The sequence below is a fragment of the Urocitellus parryii genome, chromosome 3 (genome assembly GCF_045843805.1).
Source record: "Urocitellus parryii isolate mUroPar1 chromosome 3, mUroPar1.hap1, whole genome shotgun sequence".
In the NCBI taxonomy this organism is placed as follows: Eukaryota; Metazoa; Chordata; class Mammalia; order Rodentia; family Sciuridae; genus Urocitellus; species Urocitellus parryii.
The window spans coordinates 123,160,343-123,175,277 of NC_135533.1; the positions used below are offsets into that span (position 1 = coordinate 123,160,343).

A 14,935-nucleotide genomic window follows, 5' to 3' on the forward strand; every position below is an offset into this window, starting at 1 on the left:
GTCCTCCCCCTCTGCTGGGCCTGGCCCTCTCCCTCTGCTGGGCTTGGTCCTCCCCCTCTGCTAGGCCTGGTCCTCCCCCTCTGCTGGCCTTGTCCTTCCCCTCTGCTGGGCCTGGTCCTCCCCCTCTTCTAGGCCTGGTCCTCCCCCTCTGCTGGGCCTGGTCTTCCCCTTCTGCTGGGCCTGGTCCTCCTCTTCTGATGGGTCTGATCCTCCCCCGCTGCTAGGCCTGGCCCTCCTCCTCTGCTGGACCTGACCCTGCCCCTCTGCTGGGCCTGACCCTGCCCCTCTGCTGGGCCTGGCCCTCCTCCTCTGCTGGCCTGGTCCTCCCCCTCTTCTGGCCTGGCCCTCCTCCTCTGCTGGCCTGGCCCTCCTCCTCTGCTGGGCCTGATCCTCCCCCCTGCTGGGTCTGGTCCTCCCCCTCTGCTGGGCCTGGTCCCTCTCCTCTGCTGGGCCTGGTCCCTCTCCTCCGCTGGCCTGGTCCCTCTCCTCTGCTGGGCCTGGTCCCTCTCCTCCGCTGGCCTGGTCCTCCCCCTCTGCTGGGCCTGGCCCTCCTCCTCTGCTGGGCCTGGCCCTCCTCCTCTGCTGGGCTGGTCCTCCCTCTGTGCTGAGCCTGTCTTCCCCCTGTGCGGAGCCTGTCCTCCTCCCCTGCTAGGCCTGATCCTCCCCCTCTGCTTGTCTGGTCCTCCCCCTCTGGTGAGCCAGTCCTCCTCCTCTGCTAAGTCTGATCCTCCTCCTCTGCTGGGCCTGGTCCTCCTCCTATGCTGGGCCTGGTCCTCCCCCTCTGCTGGGTCTGATCTTCCTCCTCTGCTAGGCCTGACCCTCCTCCTCTGCTGGGCCTGGCCCTTCTCGAACTCTGCTGGGCCTGACCCTGCCCCTCTTCTGGGCCATCCCTCCTTCTCTCTTAGGCCTCAGCTGCCCTCCTCCCCTTGGCCCACACTCCTCCTCCCCTTGGACCACCCCTTCCTCTCCCAGGCCCCAGCTCTGCTCCTCTGCATGGCCCCTCCCCTCCTGTCCTGTAGGCACCACTGGGTTTGCCCGTGGTAACCTTTATTACTGGCAGTTCCCCTCACTGTGAGGCTCCATCACTCTGACATTTCTTCCTTGCACACTGAGCTGGGCACAGCTCCTGATGGTCCACTCTGCTTGGACCATCTTCTCTGCTCCCCCATCTTCCAGTGGCTGGCAGCTGCCTTTCATTGAAGTTTCAAGTTAAAGTCCCTTGGCAAAGCTGCCCACTTGAGTGTCTCCCTTCCCTTTTCCCTGTGTGAACTCACCTGGTGCCTGTTCTTTAATCTCTTGGCCCCTCTTGGTGGAACACATCTTCAATGATGTGTCTGTCTGTCCCCTGCACGTTCATGGTCTTTCCCATCTGAGCCTGCAGCCCCTGGGACAGGTGGAGCACCCTGGGTGCTGGTTTGTGGGGTGGGTGGCTCTGAGCTGCTGACTTGGCAGCTCTACCAGTGCATAGATCAAAGAATGACAGTTCTGACAACTCACTGCCAAGACCTTGATACCTGTGTCCCTGCCTTCTTCCTTGGCCATTTCCCCCCGGGAGGTGTTTTTAAGAAAACTACGAGTGTTGATGAGGATGTGGAAAAAGTGTACCTTGTGCCTTGTGGGTGGGTGTGTGAACTGCTGCCATCCCCACGGAGGCCCCCAGAATTTAAAAATAGGATGTTATGCATGAACAGTGATCCCACTCCAGGGTATGCATGCAAAGGAACCACAGGCAGGGGCTGGAGTTGCAGCTCAACGATACAGCACTTGCCTCATACGGGTGAGGCACTGGGTTTGGTTTCCAGCACCACTTACAAATAAGCAAAAAACTGAAGGTCCATCACCAACTAAAAAATATTAAAATAATAAAAAAAGAATCACAACTGAAGCATCAAAGAGGTGTTTGTACACGTGGGCTACAGATGATGGTAGCCAACAGGTGGGAGCCGCCCAGGTGTGCACCAGTGGATAGATGGATACACAAAACGCCACTCAGCCCCAGGAAGGAAGGAGGTTCTGACAGGTGACCCTGAAGACAGGCCTGGGGGCAACCCACCCAGTGTAACTGCCAGCCACAGAAGGATGAGGGCCTCCGGGTCCAGGTGCATGAGGCTCCCTGAGCTTCCAAGCCACAGGAATAGAGGGTGGAGTGCAGGATGGGGGTGGGGAGGGGTGGCGTGTCCCCTGCTGGGGACGGAGCCCTGGAGATGGCGGTGGTGGTGCCTGCAGACAATGTGTATTTAGCGCCACAGATGTACTCTAAAAAATGGTTGGAGGACAGATCTGGTGTGTATCTTGTCACATTTTAGAAACACGTGCTTACTGCGTCCCCTCCTCTCCACTCAGGGCCCTTCCCTGGCCCCCAGCTCCCACCTTCAGGCCAGTTCTCGGTAGGGGCTCCAGGAGACTCCCACTCCGAGGAGTGGACACAGAAGGCCCCTCCCAGCCCCCTCCCAGCCAGGGGAGCGAACCACACAGCAGTGGTGGCTTCAGGTGTCAGCTGTGGGCGGGTGGGAGCGGTCCTGGGGGGCTGTCCGCAGTCTGTGCCAGTCTCTCCTTGGGTATTCATGGCTTCTGCCAGGCAGGGGGTCTCCAGCCCAGCGAGGGCGGAGAGCTGGAGCAGGGCCCGCGGGCCTTGGCCGGGCCGGTGCTGTGGTGGAGGCAGCCTCCCCTCGCAGCCTTCTTGCTATGCCTGGTGTCCCAGCTCCAGGGGACTCACATTCAGTCCCCTTATCTCCTGCTGTCTTCCCAAAGTGGCCTTTGAAGGGGCTGTGAGGCACAGAGCAGAGCTGGCCGTCCCTTCCACTCAGCAGGGACATCTGAGGAGCCAGGGGCTCACCAGGCAGAGGTGGGGCAGCTGAGTGGCAGGGACTTGCCCAGGCCTGGTCACTCATGCCAGCCAGCCTTCAGGGGCCCCTCCGCCCTTCCCCTTCCCCTCCCTCCCTCCCTCCCTCCCTCCCTCCCTCCCTCCCTCCTTCTGTCCTTTATGTCTCTTTCTCTATTTTTTTTTTTTTGATGATAAGAGTGGATTCCTTCTGCCACATTCCTACGGGCACTCTGCACCTTTCCTCTCCCTCCCCTCCCTTGCCCCCTCTGCTGGACTGTCCCCCTCCATTATCATTGTTGTGGTTTTAACTGTGCATTGTGGTTTTGATTCACCATGGTGCATTCGGACGTGGACGCAGCAGAGCTGGACATCAGGGCTCGGGGTGGCTAGCTACTGTAGGGAGGTGTGGAGAGCGTAGGGAGATAGCAGCTCCCAGAGCTGTCCTTGGTGCTGAGCACCCTCCTGTCCCGGAGTGCGGGAGTGCGGGGTTCCTTCTGGTGAGGACAGTGCTGAACATGGCCTAGATTCATGGTGGGGAGCATGTGGGGTGTCCACTCAACCTGCAGAAGTGGAGGGACCCTCTACTAATTTCCTTGTCAGTTCCTGCCTGCACTTGCAACCTGCCCTGATTGACAGTGACATTAATTATCAGAGCTCTTAATTATGGCCGCAAGGAGACGTGCTGTCGGCACTTTCCCTGAAGCGGCACAGAAAGGACTGGTTCTCAGGTACAGGACGTGCTGTTGGACTGTCTGGAACATGGGCCTGTGTCCCTTCTGGAAGGAGCCTTGCGGAAGACGCCACAGTGGGACCCGGGACACAGGGCTGAGCTGTCTTCAAGGTCTTGTGGGCCCACAAACCAGGCTTTGTACTGTTTTCAAAAATATAATCAAATTCTATCGTCACTTGGGCCAGCGGGGCCTGTGCAGCCTCCCAGTTGGGGAAGCCGTTCCTGTGGCAGGCCAGTGTTCGAGGGGGGCTTGGCGCAGAGTGCCTGCTGCTGGGAGCGGTGGGCTTCCTGGCCAGGTGTCACTGTGCACCTGTGGTCTGCAGTGGGCATGAGAGGAGGGCTGGCTGCGAGGCCCAGGCCACCATGCTGCTCTATTGGTCCCTTGGCTGTCCCATCTCAGTAGGTCCTGGGGCAGCTCTGCGTCCTGACCCCAGGTCAGATGCTAGGTAGGCCCTGAGCTCATCGTCTAAGAACCTGTGGCCTGGTGACACTCCTACCCATTGGCCAGAAACTGGCCAGCAGGAAGTCTAGGTCCAGCTGTGCACAGAGCTGTGGATGATGGTCAGGGGGTCTTGCTATGTCCCCTTTCCTGAGGCATTCTATTGAAAAATTATGAGGCCTCATAGGGACGTCACACATAGGTATTTGGGATTTTGAGGCTGTCCCAGCCCTCCTGAGTGTCCCTGTCCACCTCATCTGGTCAAAATAAGAAAATCTCGTACAAATGAACCATCTTAGCCCCCCTGAGGGCAGGACAGAGGAGGGGCTGCTGGCTCCAGCCTGGCTATGCTGGGGCCCTGCCCTTGCTCTTCAGTGGGGAGCAGCCTGGCTCATCCCCAGGAGGATGTCCTTGACCAAGTGCAGCTGTGAGGGACGTGACTGAGCTCCAGGTGGTGCTGTCTGGGCAGGAGGGCAAGGGCTGTGGCCATTATCTCCCTAGCTTTGTGAGGGCAAGGGCGAGGGCGAGGGGCTGTTCCCTCCACAGGCTGGGCAGCCTACCCAAGGTGGCATGCAGCGTGACTCGGGGCTTAGTGGGAGCAGATGGGGCTGTGCCAGGCAATGGAGTCCACCAGTGCAAAGGCCCTGGGGTGGGAATGAGCTTAGCTTGTTTAGGGGACAGAAGGCTGGGGTGTCCCCAGCATGGTGAGTGGTGGTACCAAATGGGAAGGTCAGGTCCTGCAGAGCCTGGCATCAGGGTGTTTGGTTTCATTCCGATTTCCGTGGGAACCAGGCAGTAGCTGAGGAGTGCTGCAGGGAGCACTCCTTGGTCCCCATGAGGCTGGGCTCCAGGGTGCTCACACCTCATCCCACGTCTGATTTCCCTGACCAGCAAGAACGTGAGAAGCGATGGCTTCCTGCCAACCTGTAGCCCTGGGTTGAGGCTCACGAGAGGCACTGAGTTCCAGGAGGTTGTGACACCTTCAGCTTCTGACATCTTCCGAGTTCCAGGCCCTGGGCTTGGTGGCAGCTGAGTGGCTGTGAGGACTCCCGTGAGCTGGCCCTGGCTGTGACCCCTAAGGTAGCTTCCACGCACTGCCTCCACTGAGGAAGGCCACGTGGCGCCCTCCTTTCAGAGCCAGGGAACTGTCCAGTTGGGCACTGCCCTCAGTACCGAAGCCTCTGTGACAGAAAGGCTTCTGTGTCTGAAATGTGGCTTCCTGATGGGCTGTGACTGAAGCCACAAAGCATGTTCTAACTCTGGGGAGGAGGGAGGCACACGGCAAGTCTGCTGTGGCCTTGATACATGGCCTCCATGGGCAAGTGGGCAGGGCAGCTGGAGCCAGCCACGGGCCCCTCACCAGAGCATGCCCTGGCCTGCTGCAGAGGAGCCGGGGACGGAGGGGGACTAGGGGGCTGCCAGTGAGCTCACAGCTTGGCTGGGGCTACAGCCTGAGGGTGGAACTGACCTGGCGCTAGATCCTGGGGAAATCCGTGCTCATACATGTGCAGTTCTGTGCCGTTTTTACCCTCGGCTGAGACAGGGTAAAGTTTTTAGGCAGAGGAATTAGCATGCTTACACAATCGGGTGACAGTCTGGTGTGTGTCAGGACTCTCACAGGTGAAGGGACAGGAAGTAATTTGGGTTGGTGTGAACGAACGGGCCCAGTGGGAACGGAGGAGACAGCAGCTCCAGTTGGGCTTGTCCTGGTGCCCAGGACCGTCAACACCCCATCTGCCCTTTGCGTTCCGGGATTGGCGTCCATTTACCTGGCCTTGAAGTCAGGCCGTGCTGCCCTCATGACAGCAGGCAATGACACCTGTAGTCTGTTGTCCTCAACTTCCCATGGATAGCAGTCTCCTCCCAGGCTCTCAGGATGGCAAAGGGCTGCAGGACCACTCCAGTCAATCACCACGTCCAGGGGATAGCATTGCACTGACCAGCCAGTCTGGGTCCCGTTCCCAGCCAGAGCTAATCACAATGCCTTGCTGGAGGTGGGCGGGCCGAAGGGGGAGGTCAGGTGCTGATTGGCCAGTTTGACCACAGGTGCTCAGCCCAGTAGGGCTGGACCCTGAAGTCTACCCTGGGGAGGGAGGGACAGGAGGCTCTTAACAAGGAAGCAACAGATGTCAGCTGGCCGGGTGTCCACCTGGTCCCTGGGCAGTCTGTAACAGCCTTTGTTTCCTCAACGCTTCTGCTCCCAGGTGAAGGCAGAGTATGCCCGGCTCAGCCGCACACTCACCATAGTGACCAGAGAACGCGATTCGGCCCTGAGGGAGAAACACCAGCTCCAAGTCAAGCTGGAGAACCTGGAGCAGGTCCTGAAGGTAGGCGGCCGACATGCCCAGTGCTGCAGGCCAGCGTGGGGCAGGGGGCACTGCGGCCAGCGCAGGAGGCCGAGACCTTTGACCCCTGGAGCTTGGGGCCCTCCCAGTGCCTATCCTGCTATGGTATGAAACCCACAGGTGACACAATTCCAGCATTTCTGGAAGCAGCCCTGTAAACCAGTTCCACGTTCCCATTTCTGAGGGTACAGAGAGCTGAGCCGGGCGGAGGGTGGCTCTGCTGATGGAAAGGGAGCGGCCGGCTGCTGCCCAGTGTCTGCTGGATTTGAAGCTGTTGCCAGATGTCCAGTGGCCTTTGCTGTAGGAGAATAGCTAAGTCAGAGCACAGCTACCTCAGGCTGCACTCCCTGAGCCAGCTCCTTCAGTGTCCACCTGGTGGGGTTGGGCGGCTTGACATCGCCGAGTTAGGCTGAGTGAATCGGTCAGCTTGCCTCCCTCCCTCCCTTTCTCCTCCCTTCCTGTTTGATTTCTTGGATCCTCATTGTTCTAGAAAGCAACAGTGTGGCCACTGCAGTCCCACTGTCCAGTGTACTCACCGCAGTGTTTCTCGGGGGCACCTGCCCTGCCCACACCCCTGGAGCAGGAAATGGCTTTGACTCCAGTGGTCACCCACTGGGGACTGTTGGAGCAGAGTCGGGGGCACAGACTATGGCACATGACGGGCGTGCAGTGGGAGTGGCTGCCGATGGGGACCAGGTTTCCCTGGGGGCCATGGGAATCAGACGGGGACGGTGGCCGTATACAGAACCACAGGGCGCACACACTGGTGGATTTTGTGGCTGACGAATTCCATCTCCATGAAGAATTCAAGATGCCCTGTTGGTCCACTCCTGGCCCTGACTCCTGGCCCTGAATAGGCTGGTCACCAAGACTGGCAGGCCCGCTCAGCCTGCCCTGGGGTTCCATGTATTCAGAGCTTGGCACAGGCCACAGGTGAGAAGATGGCCAGCACAATGGCTTAGGCCACGGCCTCCAGGACTGAGGGCATTGACGAGGGCACAGGCCACTGTTTATCCCACCCTCTACGCTCCAAGTGGGTGTTTGGTGCATTACGAGGGGTGTGGACCCTGGATCCCTGGAAGTAAGGAGCTTGCAGAGTCTGATTAACAACTTGGACCAGCAGTTCCCTGGGGACATTTGGCAGTGTGGTGGCATTTTTGATTGGTGTGCCTGGGAAAGGGAGCCCTGGACATCTAAATGGGTAGAGAGGCCAGAGATGCTGCTGAAACTTCAGTACTCTGGTCAGTGCTCCATAGTAGGGTTATCTGGCCCCGTGCCAGTGTCCTGGGGTGGGAGACATAGTGTATTGTCTTATTGTGGCTGTGACAAAGCTCCCCATGGTGGCTCGGTGGCTTTAAACAACACAGATGTATTCCCAAACGGTTCTGGAGGTCAGAAGTCCAAAATGAGCCTCACAGGCTAAAGGCGAAGCCTCTGCCAGGCTGTGCCCTCTGCAGGCCCCTGCAGGCCTGGCCTTCTCTGGCTCCTGCTGACCCCCCGCGCCTCAGCACTACCTCCACGGCCTTCAAGGGAGGGAGCGCCTCCTCTGAGACCATGTACCCCGACATCAGCTGGTTGGATGACCTAGGGCAGCGTCCAATTTCAAGGTCCTTAATGTAATCACATCTGCAGAGTCCCTTTTCCTGGGAGGTGGACATCCTTGGGGGTTGTCACACCCTGGGGAACCTTAGTCCTCTTTGTAGGCAGAACAGGTGGGTGAATCCACAACCCTCAGCCCTGAGATTCCTGAGCACACACATGCCTGTGCCCCTTGCTTCTCCTGTGGCGGCCCTTCCTGTGTGGCCCCAGGTTTGAGCCCCAGTGCTTGGACCTTGCACAGCTGCTGGCCAGGCTCCCACCAGGCTCTGTCCAGCCTGCTCTGCAAGCTGACCTGTCCCTGGTGACCCTCCTCTCCATGGGCGTCCACGTGCGGGTGTCACCTGCCCTTGGGGGAGACTGGGGAGGAGGCCTAGGGGTGAACTCGGACTTTAGCAGCAAGCTGGGTCTGTGCGAGTGACATCAGTGACAGGGAAGCTCACTGGAAGCTCGGTGCCCAGGGTCTGCAGTGTGCCTGGTGCTGTGGGCACCTCTGCCTGGCACCTAAGTGAATCCAGGTGTGCAGAGGAAAGCCGCCGTCCCAAACCACTGCAGGAACTCTGTGCCCAAGCCTGAGGCCACAGGAGCTCCTCATAGCAGGTGGCCATGACAAGAGACACCCCTCGCCTGAGTTCTCACCTGCCACCCAGGGCCAGCCGTGGGGAGCTGCCTGGTCTGTCATGGGGACTGCATTCTCTGTTCACAGAGGCAGCCCAGCTGCCCTCCCTGGCCTCTGCCAGGGTGACCCTTCCCCACCCAGCCCCACAGGTCACTGCCCTTGATGATTCCTGCAGACTTAGATTATGCACCCGTGTCTGGCCAGTCAGCTGTCCCCATCCTCCAGCCTTGCCCCGTGTCACCTGCAGGTGGGTCCCTGTTGCTGTCACCACAGGGGCAGGCCCTGCTTTCCTCCACGCTAGCCCTGGGGCATGCCTCTTGTTGGGGCAGGGGCTTCTTGTCTGCTCTGTCCCCGAGCTGGGGCTGAGCCAGGTGCATCCTGGGCACTGCCTGAAGGTATCTTGATAGCCTCAGCGAGTGGGCAAGAGGGTGGAGGAGTGCCCGCCCTGACAGGGCCTCCCACAGGACAGGCAAAGCACCCTCTCAAAGGATGGCTGCTCTCCCAAAGAAGGCAGAAAGGTCACAGGGACACCAAGCAGGGCGTGTGCTTTTTTGTGGTGTGGTGCTATGGCAGTTGATTGGCAGGAGGTGCTCACTGTGCACTGGCCAGGCCTGTGGGATGGGGGGCTTTCTTGCGGGGCCCTGAGGGGAGGCGGGCAGAGGCAGAGGGAGCCTGGTGCTCTTGACTGGAACTTGCCACAGCCAGGCATCAGACGCGCCCTCAGCAGGTGGCTGCCCAGAGTGGGAGCTTGGCCTCCGTTGGTGACGATGGAGAAGCACAGGGGTTCTCACTCTTCTGGTATTCCTATTGTCATCGAGGGACCCCAAGGCTCCTCGGTGCCGATGGGGATCCTCTGACGTGGTTTAGAACACCCCGGACGCCATCCTGTCCTTCGGCATAGCCAGGTCAGAGGACAATCCTGCTGACCACGGGCCACCGTGCTGCCCCAGCAGGGCTCTGAGTTCTCAGAGGCTTGAGTGGAGTTGGAACCCCGACCTGTTTCAATTAGCCTGAGTTGCTGAGAGCCTCGGGAACTCTGAGGGCCACCTGAGGACCCTCTGGGGGCATGCCCCAGGACGGGGTCCCCACCTGAACTGACAGGCGCACATGGCCGCCGGCCCGTGGTCTGGTCCGTGTGGAGCCCTGCATTGCCCTGCTGGCTCAGAGACCCAGTGACAGTGGGCTCCCAGACCTCTCCACCCCTGGTCGTAAGTGCAGATCCGTTTCCCTCTAAAACCAAGACCTTCTGATGAAAAAAGCGAGACTGAGGTGGGGCTCAAGTGATTTCTCAAACAGCCCAGTGAGAATGATGATGGAGCTGACCAGAGTCCCCGCCGTGACCACGCCTGCCTACGAAATCCCCCTCCCGTCCCTCTGGGTTGTGTGATTTTTCAGAGTGGTCATTGGTGGATTCACATCTGGGTGTGTGTGGCTGTCCCACCCCTTCCTCGGGACGAGGTCAGGGGAACGAGGGCCTCACGGGTAATGAGGTGGTGCAGCCAGGGGAAGGGGAGGCAGAACTCCAGCCCTCCTGGAGGCTGGGCCCCGCTGCTCTTGGGCCCTGTCTGGCCAGTCTCCATGGAGCCAGGATGGAGAAGGAGCCACGGGCAGGGGACCCGGTCTCAGCTCCCAGGAGAGGGGGCCAGGAGACATGCAGAGATGCTTCAGGACGTTCCCAGTAGCTGAAGCCACTTGTCATCCTTCTCTCCGGGGAAGCCGTGCTAAAACTCTGGGCTCTTGGGGCCATTTTGTGCCCTTAGGAGAGAAACTGGGGAGATTGGATAAGGCTGGCTGCCTCCCCCAGGAAGAGTCCAGGAGGAACCTTCTGGTGGGAGCTCCAGGGCAGGACATTCCTGCTGGCCCTGGTCTGCAATATTTCAAATACCAGGAGCAGAGGGTGTGAGTGGACAGAGGGCTGAGGGCCGTGTTCAAGAGACCCTGGTGCCACCCGCCCCATCTAGTTGGGGATGATACCGTCCCCGCGTCCTTGTCAGGGGAGGGGCTGTGGTGGTGCCTCTGAGCAGGTGTCCATGTGACAAGCTCTCAGACATGCTCCTGGGCCCCGGGTGTGAATCCCATGGCTGTTCATTCATTCATGGACAGGACAGGCAGTGACCATGTACTAGGGCTACAGTCATTAGGTGCAGGCCCAGTGTCCTTCCCAGGGAGTAGGGAGGGAGCCCATGCGGTGTCTCACCAGGCCACGGCAGTGCCCAGTAGAAACAGGGCGAGGGCATGGGGAGGGACTGGGCCTTCAAAAGAGGCCTCCCCAGCTGCATGTGAGCTGAGGGGACACCCAGGGGCAGCCTTGTCAGCACCCAGGGATGACCTCCTGGCCATGGGGGTGCTGGACAGTCCCTGCTGCAGCAGGGTTGCTGGAGACACAGGGTGCCCCTCAACAGGAGGGAGGGCAGGGTACTCAAGGGTGAAACCGTCCTGGGGCTGACCCTGGCGAGGCATTCAAGGTAGAATTCCAAGAATGTTAGCATCTGTCCTGTCAAGGAGCTCGGGACCTATCACCCAGGCTGCGTTAAACTGTCCCAAGCCCCAGTGGCTTAAAACAGTCCCTGCTCGTTTATGATCACAAGTCTGGGGAGGGGTGACATGGTGCTTTTCATGGATGCTTGTGGCTGACAGTCCCCTGGGTCATCAAGGCAGTGCAATGTGCCTGGAGCAGCTCCACTGGCTTTGGCCGGGACACCTGGCCTCGTCCCTTGCTTCCCATCCTCTGGCAGGTGTGTAGGGTCACTGCCCGAGGCGTGACAGGACCATGGACAAGAGCAGAGGAGCAGGGACCAACTCAGGGCTGGCACCAGCCACATCACCGCATCCTGCTGGCCCAGTGTGTAGGCTTGGGGAAAGGACTCTGCCTATGGCAGGCAGGAGCTGTGACGCGTGTCACCAGGCACCACGGGATGCAGGGACAGGTGGGGCGACTTGCAGTCAGTCTACCACAGATGCTGGAGGCCCAGGGGGCATGAGGCACATCCCCTCTGGGCTGGGAAGGGCTCACCTCCTTCTAGTTAGGCCAGGCGCAGGAGTGGAGGCCATCGGGGTTGAGGTCCAGGAGTGAAAGCTAGGTGGCTTCACACGGCAGGGCGTGCAGGGCTCTGTGTTCAAGGTGGAGTTGATCGACTGGTGGCTGGAGGTGGGCAGGGGGAAGGATCAGCCAGGACTTTGTGGGGCCTGGACTTGGGTTTCCAGTGAGCTCGGGGTAGTTTGCTGTCAGGAAAGCACTGGGGACAGCCATGGCTTTGTGTTGGGGACAGCAGTGCGAGCATGGGATCCTGGGTGCAGAAGCACTCTGGGTCCATGCTGGAGCCCCTTGCCCGTGGCGGAGAAGGCGGCCCAGCTCTCCTGGGTGGCACAGGCTGAAGTGTCCACCACGGCGTCTCTCGTTGATGACTGGTGGTCCTCAGTGTCAGCTGCTTGGGCTCACATCTGACACTGTGCTCAAAGCCCAAGACATGACTGGGGACATGGGGACATTAGTGGGGAATGCTCATTTCATGTCACTACGGAGTGAGTGCATCCTGGGGCTGTCCCACGGGTCCTCGGAGCCTGTCTGGGCAGACAGTTACCCTGGTGGTCATGGTCCCACCCTGGCCACTCTGTTTCCAAACATGGCTGTCCTGCTGCTCGTCCCGGTCCTGGTGATTTAATTCACCCAGAGACGGTGCGTGGCTTTTCCCCCCCTGGCCTCTGATGGCTCATTTGAATCAAGGAGCCTCCAACACCAGGTTCTTTTCAGAGGCCGTGTCCACTGTACTGGGGACTCCCGAGGAGCTTCACATGGAGACCTAGGCTGGCCGTCTGCACAGGCTGATTTAAGAGGAGACGGTTTTGTTCCCTGGGGCACTGGCTTCCTGCAGACTTGAAGTCCACCGAGATTGTGCTGTTGAGAAAGCCAGGTGAACTCACGACAGAGCCTCGCTCGCTCATTAAGCATGGATTCATTGAGCAACTGCTACAGTGTCTTCCAGGTGCTGAGGAAGTGGCCTCCCTCCGTGCCATGGTCCAGGCAGAGGGTCAGTAACAGGTCAGTGTCATGGCAGGCAGGAGAGAAACAAGGGACAAAGAGTGATCAGGTTCCAGGTACATTTCACATTCAGGGTTGGGACGGCTTTACTGGTAACGATGAGGTCACTTCTGCCATGTTCAATGGGTCCTGCCTGACTTAAAGGGATAGGCTTACCTGGGGGTGGATAGCAGGAGGTGTGGCCATTGAGACCAGCCACATAAAACCCTTTTGAAGTAGTCTAGGCAAGTGGGCGTCGTGGCTTGACTAGAGCTGAGATTCGCGTGCTTCTGTGGAAGTCCCTCTATGTGGCTGGCTGTGGTCTCTCTTGGAAGTAGCCTGAAGTTCCCCAGAGGGTGGCTGGAGTGTCCCCGATGTCTGGACTGGGTGACGGGGATCTTTCCACCCCTGGCTCCACATGGATCTATCCTGGGACAGTCCTCAGTGTTGGTCTGATCAACTGATTAAATGGAGTAAACCCAGGAAGTTTTGTTCCCTAGCTTCTTGGACCCAAGTAAAGAAGAAAGTATTTTTTTCTTCACAAAAGCCCTAAGTGTTTTTCCTGGGAGCATCGCCGCCATGCTGCCTTTCAAGGCCTTTCTGACCCTTGGCACCTCACGCCCCGTGAAAAGGAGCTGCTTGGTGTGGCAGTCACAGTGGCCGCAGGAGCATGCCATCGTCCTGAGTGTGCCCTCCTGGGGACCTGGGATGGCCCTGCTGTGTAACGGAGCAGAGGGACAGTTGTCCTTATTTCAGGGCAGGGAGGACACTCTCCAGTCACCTTGGTGCAGTGGTGCGGAGACCCTTCAAGGAGGCAGGCACCCGGCTGGGTGACATCAGGTGCAGCAGCAGAGGCAGGGCCACAGCGGAGGCCATTACCTGAAGGGAGGCCACGGGACCCAGCAAGAACAGAACTGGGGTTGAGAAGCTGCTGGGCGCTGTTGCGTTGACCAGCGCTCCCCCAGATCCATGTCCACTCAGAGTCTTCGGGCACAGCCTGCCTCACCTGGACACCACGGCATTTGTGGGGTAAATGACAGGAGGCCTTAGAGCAGGCCCTAGTGTGCAGACCGACACCTTCACATGAGATAAGAGATGGAGGGGGAGGTCGTGCACTGCCACAGGCCAGGAGGGGAGGTCATGCACTGCCATAGGCCAAGAGGACAGGGAGCTGGGAGAGGCAGGAGGATCCTCCCCCGATCCTCAGGAGGAGCCAGCTGCCCACACCTCAACCTGGGGCTCCAGCCTTCAGAGCTATGGGGGGAATTTCTGTTGTCCTGGGTTCCCCTTTTGCTGCAGACCTGGAGTGTCAGCAGGGCAAGCCCACAGTCTGGCCAGCTGCAGGAAGCAGGGGCCAGATGTCATGCTGCTTCCCTCTGACGGCCATGGACACTGGCCTGCAGGATGGGCTGGGGTTTCAGTCCTGTGGTGTGAAGGCCAGGTGGGCGTCATGTCCTGCTCCCTGCTTCTGTCCACCCCCCCCCCCCGTGGCTCCCGGGCAGCAGCTCCAGTGCCTGGACCCACGGAGCCCCGTCCCCGGCAGCCTCCTCAGCCAGGAGGTTTCTCAGCAAAGGACTCTGGCCCTTGGGGTGTCACTGCCCTGGGTAGGAGGCTGTCCTGAGATGGTCTTGCCTCTGGGCCCAGCCCCTGACCATTGCAGATGCTGATATCCAAACGTCCCTCCCCACTTTTCAGATGCCCCCGACTGTAGCGTTTGCATGAAAACAGTTATTTTCACACATGGTCATCCCCTCGCTCAGTGCACCCCCTTCAGAACGCACAGAGAGGGCTGCGCTTCAGGGGAACCCGCAGAGGGGAGCAGCCCCTCCCCAGCTCCCCAGCCGCACTCCCCTCCCCAGAGCCCTGGCTGGCACCATCCCCAGCCACCCACACCCTGGGGATCCTCAGGCAGCTTCGGGAGTTGGTGTCTCCAGGGAGACTGAGACAGACTGGCTTTATTTAAAACTGAACCGTGACTCCAGAAGGGCCACCCTGTCCTCTGCACACTGCAGCACAGGGCCAGGCGAGAAGAGGCTCTGCGAGGCCCCTGCGAGTCCTAGCACGTCTAGCTGTGGCCCCGTGTGAAAGGACAGTTCGGTGGTTCAACTCAGCGAGTGTCTATCGCCATTCAAAGGAGGACAGACAGACAGGCTTTCGCTCTCACAGGAACAGGTAGGGCCATCTCATGCAGGCAGCCGGGATTTATTCTGTGTAAGGACAGCTGACCGTCTGGGATTCACAGGGGACTCCAGATGAGGGTCGCCCTCCTCTGGGCTCCTCTCCCTCTGCCCCACCCCACCTGTGTCCGTGGGTGCACCAGCCTCATCCCAGAGTCTGGGCGTTCACGCTGCCAGACATCCACGC

At 59.6% G+C, this 14,935-nt stretch overlaps 1 protein-coding gene across 12 annotated transcripts in view; it reads left to right on the top strand.

Annotated features, from left to right (window-relative positions):
• The window catches only part of Rimbp2 (RIMS binding protein 2), a 201,945-nt gene that overhangs the window by 97,454 nt on the left and 89,556 nt on the right, over positions 1 to 14,935 (top strand). For all 12 annotated transcript variants that reach the window (XM_026408023.2, XM_026408035.2, XM_026408031.2 and 9 more), the window contains exon 4: positions 6,198 to 6,320. The gene's annotated coding sequence lies outside the window, so the exon portion shown is untranslated. The remainder of the gene's footprint in view (positions 1 to 6,197; positions 6,321 to 14,935) is intronic.